This window comes from Cupressus sempervirens, chromosome 1 (assembly GCF_028749045.1).
Source record: "Cupressus sempervirens isolate cs-2001-9-10 chromosome 1, ASM2874904v1, whole genome shotgun sequence".
In the NCBI taxonomy this organism is placed as follows: domain Eukaryota; kingdom Viridiplantae; phylum Streptophyta; class Pinopsida; order Cupressales; family Cupressaceae; genus Cupressus; species Cupressus sempervirens.
In genome coordinates, this window is record NC_143118.1 from 284,154,153 (window position 1) to 284,162,009 (window position 7,857).

The 7,857-nt window shown below is 29.7% G+C and overlaps 1 pseudogene; it reads left to right on the forward strand.

Annotated features, from left to right (window-relative positions):
• Positions 1 to 1,022: 1,022 nt before the first annotated feature.
• On the forward strand, positions 1,023 to 6,418 carry LOC149577208 (alpha pinene synthase, chloroplastic-like; annotated as a pseudogene).
• Positions 6,419 to 7,857: the final 1,439 nt, after the last annotated feature.

The window sequence follows — 7,857 nt, forward strand, 5'->3', positions numbered from 1 at the left end:
TTGTGTTGAAAATGAAATCTCATGACCTCTAGACTAAATATTTATATTTGAGAGAAAAGAACAATGACCTTAATAAGAATTATATATTTTCCAGAGAATTCCAAATTGGAAGCATTCTACACTTCAAGAGGTTGTAGGAACATTGAGGAGTTATTTTTGGCTATTCAAGTGATGACCTATCAACGTCAACATCCCACCAATTGAGCAAGTTTCCACTCGCCAGACTAGTCATTTTAATGAGACCACGCAGTGAATGTGGACATGATTCTAGAGTGTATGGAAGAAATGAACTCCATTGATCTCAACACCCAAGAAATACGGTCATGTTGCATTCAACCAGCTTGGTGAGCTTCAATGCATGCACACACCATCAGTGATTTGTGATTTGTGATTTTTTATAAATCAAACTCTGGAGAGTAAATGACATCCAATTATTCTAACAATACAATGAATTCTTGTGTACCATTTTCTTCTAATATTAATGATTTTAAAATAAAAATAAAAGCCATAAAAATATCTTCAACCAATAAGAAAATGGAATTGTGTTTCAGAAATTGATTTTAAAAATATTATCATTCAAACATTAGGATTATGAATTTTGTTTGCCATGCCAATTAATATGAGGAGGTCTAATGAGAACATTAGTTCCCTTTTATATAGGCATATAGGCAGGGACTAATAATAGGCAAGGACTAATAATATGAAATCTAATGATTCCATTAGCTCCCTGCCAAAGATAGGAACTAATAATTAATTAAAAATTATGTTTTATTTCTGCCATGTGACTGCTTATTAATATATTATCTTAATTTATTAGGTCCCCATACCTCTCCCATGTGATTGATTACTAAGATATTTCAAACAATTTCATTTGTCCAAATTGTGTGAAATCAAAGTCAAAGTAGGCCGGCATACCTTTCCCATGTGATTTATTACTAAGATATTTCAAACATGTTCATTAGTCAAAATCGTGGGAAATCAAGGTAGACAGAATAACATACAAGTCTTGTCAAGTCAAATAAATGCGTATAAAAATTAGCTACTTGTTTCATTGAGTCGAAACTTTGTGATAGGTGTACCAGTATTTCATTTTTTAATTCTAGTGTATGTACCTCTCACAAGAAGTATAATTCATTAATATATCTTTTTGTCTACAAAAGGCCAGGAAATACCCCTGCAAAATCACCATTAGAAATCTAAGCCTACACTCTGTGAAGGCTCTGATGTCTATCTCTTCCGTGGCTTGAGCTTGTGCTTGAAATCTAAGCCCACCCATCTCGTAAACACTTCTCCCAAATCATTCCCAACATTAGAAGCAAAAGGTCCGAGGAATCCAATAATGAATAAGGCCATGGCCAGCACTAGAACTGTTCACGAAAATGTCACTAGGCGTACAGGAAATCATCATGGAAACTTGTGGGACGATGATTTCATACAATCCCTCCCTAAACTGCCTTACGATGTAATCTTCTTTCGCACCATATTTATCCCATGCTTTGTTATTCCATTCTTTTTTCTAACATGATAATATGAATTACAATGTAACTATCTATTTGTATTTGTTTTGTATGTAATTTTTTAGACTCCTGAATATCGTGAGCATGCTGATAGACTTGTCGGGGAGGTCAAAGACATGTTCAATGCATTGGGAGCTTCAGTTTCATTTTCACAAAATGTTTTGAAATGCCTTAAAATGGTAGATAAAGTTGAATGCCTCGAAATAGAACGAAACTTTCAAAAGGAAATAGCAGAAACACTTGATTATGTTTATAGTTATACTGTAAAAATCACACACTAGTCATTGATTTTTAAAATAGAATAATAAACTTTTTCAAAATTTAATTTTTTCCCTTTACATGTGTAATGTTTAAGACTGATAGAATGTTATAAACAAAGATTGTATGGTTTAAACGATGATTAAGGTGGTTGGCATGTCATGTGTATGATTGCAACTAAGAGTTATTTGAGTTGCAGGTTTTGGAATGACATCAGCAGTAAACATTTGAATACCACAGCTTTGGGACTCTGAATCCTTCGACTCCACAGATATCCCATTTCTATAGGTATGATAGGGTTTACTATACTTTATTATATGAAAGGCTTTACTCTACTTTATTATATGAAACTATTTTTTGTTTCTGGTTGAAACTATATGACTTTATTTCCACATCACAATACAACTTAATGCATTTTATTACTATTATTATTTGAAGTAGATATGATGCAATGGCAGATGTGTTAGAAAAGTTCAAAGAAAAAGATGGAAAGTTCTTTCATTGCCCCACTCAATCAGAGGAGATAAAGACTCTAGTAAAATAAAGACTCTAGTAAGCTTGTTTCAAGTTTCATTGATTGCATTCCCAGAGGAGAACATAATGGATGAAGCTAAAGACTTTTCTACTATGTACTTAAACCAAATCCTGCAAAAGACTCCCACTTCTAGTGCCGATCTTCTACAAGAGGTAGTAGTGATGCTAGTGGTAATTGAAAAAGAAAAGATGCTATGTTTTTTGTTACAATGATGCTTGTTTCTGTTAGAATGTTAGAATGTAGGAAATATAGTAAAGTTATTTTGTTTAAACTCTAATGCAAACACTATCATGCGCAGATATCACATAACTTAGAGTATGGTTGGCACACCAATTTGCCAAGATTGGAAGCAAGGAATTATATGGATATATATGAAGAAAATAGCCCATGGCTCAAGTAACTAAACTATTTTTAATTTTGAATAACATTTTGTCTTTTAGAGGCCGTTTGTTGATTGGAATAGATATATGTAAATTTTTTAAATTTTTCATTTTTCATTTTTCTACACCAAATCAAAATTGTGAATAAGAATATGTATTCTAATTTTCACCTAAAAATGAACATCTCCAATTCCACCTAAATAGGGAGAATTAGAATATGTATTCCTATTTTAGAAAACATAAATTTTTGGGTCTGTGAATTCCCCATCAAATTTTGACTCAACCAAACAACACTAGGAACATGTATCCCCATTTTCTATTCCAGAATAACTATTTCAAAATAACAATTCCAATTCTCGTATTTCTATTCCCACAACCAAACAGACCTAGAGTAATATTCTTACATATTTTTACTTTCAATGACTAATTTTCAAGAACGAGGATAATCAGAAGATTTTATATCTAGCTAAATTGGATTTTAATATTATGCAATCATTGTATCCAGAGGAACTTCAAATGATCAATAGGTAAGTTTATTGAAAGATATTTAAACTACTTTTAAAATTGATAACACTTAATCATTTTATTATTATAGGGTTGTTTGAATCTTTCATCTTGAATTGAATATTTGAATTAAGATATGCATATTTATCTACAAAATAATGTTTATAAAATTGTAAGATTACTTTTTTCTATGCTTATAAAATATTTTTACTTTATTTTATAATTTTACATTGTATTTTTATGTAGTTGGTGGAATATTTTATTTATATCTTTTATTTATGAAATTTATTTGTGTTTATCATGTTTAGATGGTGGAAGGAGTTAAAATTATATACATTGGAGTTTTGTAGACATATACATGTGGAATATATCTTTTCGGCATGTGCAATTACAGCTAAACCTAAATATTCAGCTTATAGAATTGCCTTTACAAAATTTTGTACCCTTGGAACAGTTATAGATGATTTTTAAGATACGTATGGAACACTTGATGAACTTGAACTTTTTGGTGACACCTTTAACAGGTATGAGTTTATTTATGAAATATTTGTTTAAATTTTTATATTTTATAAAATATTATTAATATAAAGTATTGACATTTGGTTTAGGTGGGATTCCCCTCTTGTAGATCACCTTCCAAAATATATGAAAATTCCATACCATGTACTTTATGATGCAATTAATGAAAGTGTACATGATGCACAAAATATTCAAGACAGAGACACTCTCCACCATGCTCGAAATGTGGTATAAATAAATACTCTTTATATTAGATGCTTGTCATCAATTCCTTCAAAAATTTATTTGTTTATAATATATAATGACCCCTTTTTAGGGTCATTCATTTTTTCTACTTTTTCTTTCTTTATTTATATCTTTTGCCATGTTTTCTCGGATATAGCTTTATTAGGTATGCAATCTACAATGCTTCAACAATGGTGAGCCGTGTATTTTGATGTGCAGTCAGGTCTGAATATTTATACAACTATTAATGTATTGTCGTTCCATCTCCCTGTCGTTCAATGTTACTATATAGTAATCGATGATAGCATCTATATCTGCAGTCTAATTTATATACAAATCTTTGGACTGTAATCTCAATGCCTTGTGAGTTTGAAGTTGCTGATTTCTCCACCTTTCACTATTAATGTCGTTGTGGAAACTAAGTGCTCGTACCTTTCCTTAATCACCTTGTTTCTTCCTTGATGCCGAGGGGATGGTGTGTCTACTATACCCAAAATCTACACTCCTCAAATGCTTGTGGGTTTTGATATATTATGTGGCTTTCTCCCCGCGAGTTGGTCAATGCCATTCTCCCATCTTCAATGATATTTGTTCCATGCCTTCAAAGAATGGTAAGCTGGTATATCCTTCATGGCAGTTGATATGCCTTAGTCCATGTCTACTTGCATCCAAACCTAATGAAAGGAGTGGAGTCTTTGCTGGGTTAGATGCACCTTGATTATGGGAGATAGAACCAAGCAGATAGTCTGCACTCTCCTTGTATTCTTCCCCTTTTTATATTATCTCTTTCCACCTGCTGTGGACGGTGATTACTGGTATCACTCGCTCTTTGATCAATGTACTTTAGTGATTACCTTCTTCTGCGTGATTGCATATGCCTCGACACCCTTTTCTTTTCTGACTTCCCATTCAACGATTAGTAAATATACAAAATTAGGGCAGTGTGATGAATCAACATGTCAACTTGTCTGGTTATTAACGTGTCTCTTTGATGGTGCCCATTACATAGTTCATCATTATCTTCGATAGTAATTTATAAGAGTTATATTAATTGAAAGGTTTAAATAATTGATATATAAAATATTTGGTATATAATAATAAGAGAGAATTGATTGATATTTAACCATTTACTCTTTATTATCATTATTCATTACTAGATATAATATTACATTGATTAATATGTTTTAAATTTAGTAATCAATTTACTATTAGTTATTATTAGTATTTATATTCAAATATTAGTTAAATATATTATTATTTTATTAATGTATAACGTAATTATAATATTTATTATTATCTATTCATTATTATTCTTTATTATCATTGTATAATATGCTATTCATATATCCTTAAATTTGGGCTCATGACATAATACTACTTTGTTTTCAAGGTGTATATTTTTCATTTTATTTTCATGAAAATTAGAATAAAACTATTGAATACACTATTTATAAAATATGTGTACTATTTTTTAAATATCAATTATTACTAAAATTTATTTATTGAAATTTATTTCAAAATTAATTATAATAATTTTTTTGTTTACTTCTCTATTTTCTATTTCTTCCATTCATCTAGTAATTACACACATCTATTTCTTATATGTCTGTTAAGTACAACTCACTATGTATTTCATATTTAATTACAATGCACATTTCTTTATAATATACTATATCAAAAAAAAAAAAATTTAAGTGCATACACTTTCCTTAATATGGTTATTTTGAAAATCAGGTTAGTATTGATTAGGTTAATGTACTCAATTATTAAGATTAATTTATATGGTTGGATTTTAAATAAATTACATTTTATTGCAGTGGGATGGTTATTTACATTCTATGTGGAAAGAAGCTAAGTGGCTTTCTACTAGACATATACCAAATTTAAGTACATACTTAAAAAATAGAGTAGAGAGTACAGGCTCTCGTACAGCTACATTGCAAACACTATTAACAGTAGATAAAATTTTAGAAGACGATCTTCAAAAAATTAATTATCCATCAAAATTCAATGATCTTTTAGGACTGGCTGTTGGATTAAGAGGTGATATTCGAACATTCAAGGTATGTCATATTGTACCAATCAAAATATAGTATTTTTATTTATAGAGAAACTATAAAGTTATTTTTTAATGAAGATTTAATCATTATCATAATGAAAACTAAACTAAACAATTTTTGAAGGCCGAGGCAGCTTGAGGAGAAATTGCTTCATCCATAGCATGTTATATGAGGGATCACTTAGAATCTAGCGAGGAAGATGCATTGAAGTCCATCAACTCTATGTTAGATGGACATATGAAAGAATTGAACATGGAACTTTTCAAACATAACAAGATCCCAACATGCATCATGGATATTTCCTATGACATGTTAAGGTGTGCTCTACTTTTCTACAAAGAGAGAGATGGATTTAGCATTTCTAGTAAAGATATGAGGAATCATGTCAAAAAAATTCTTATTGATCCCATCGAAATGTAATATTAATAATTTATAGGGTACTATGATTATGAACTACTTTTTCAAGTATAAAAAGATTTATAAATTCTCTATAATCAAGTGATAGAGGATAGTAAGTCTCTAGTTTATTTTAGTGTATTAGTTTGTTTTCATGTATTAAAAAATTTATTCCCTACTATTGTTCCTCATTTTGACCATGATATATGAATCTCATGTTTTTTTATGCTACAAATATGCTTCAATTTATTTTATCATCTACATTTTGGTTTCAATATACAATTTATTAAAGGCTTGAGGTAATTTATTTTCAAGATAGGAATATGTTCATTTCATATAGATTTATGCCATATTCTTGTCATGTTAATATATTGCAATATCTTACATTTTTATTAAGTTTTATTTTAATTATAGTTCAAGGTATGACCCTTATTTTGTGTCTGTATGTGTACACACACACACACACACACACACACATAGAGAGAGAGAGAGAGAGAGAGAGAGAGAGAGAGAGAGAGAGAGAGAGAGAGAGAGAGAGAGAGAGAGAGAGAGAGAGAGAGAGAGAGAGAGAGAGAGAGAGAGTTTTATTCAATTCACCAAGAATGTATTTGAGATTTCTACACAAAAAGGGAACAAATAGTAAATCAAAAATAGAAACATTTTTTTGTGTATCAAACCTCTTCAAATTTATTATTTTCTCTTTTGAAAAAGACACGATAAATAAAAAATAAGTATTTATTTTTTGTAGTTGTGGAAAGACAAGTGAATGTTTGATAAAGGCTTGATACCTTGAACTTTTGACATATATTTGTATACTATATACGTATAATTAGAAATTACACGTTAGAAAACATTCTTTATCAATTATATTGTTAAACAATAATATATGCTTGGTAATGAAAAACTTCAAATGAAATAGTATATAGTATGCTAACATTGACCCAATTATTATATTGTCCCTGAGAATATATAACACACCTAAAAAAAATACTTCGCCTTATCAAGAGACCATGCATAAGTCTTCACAAAACTTGTTGGTGATATAAAATACATACATCTTTTCAAAAATAGCTTTACTTTAATAAATAAATCCTAACTTGAGTGAGGCTTAATCAATATTCCTTGATACCCTTAAAAGAGTATACATCTTTGAGTTTAACTATCAAGTTCTAAATCTCAAACTCGTGAATAACCATTTCTCAAATTATTCAATAGCAAATAAATTTGGATACTAAAGAGCTCCATTAAATTGTTTGATAACACTTACAATGGTATAATTCCTATTCATAAAATCATAATCTCAATGGAAAACACTCCATATTGATGTCAACACAAAATTTGCTACCTTTTTCTATCAAAATTTATAAAATACATACACTCTTCATAGATGTCAGCACTAAAGATGACATCTGAAGTCCAAAGTAAATAAATGAAATCTAATAATACTTTAGATGTGAAGAACT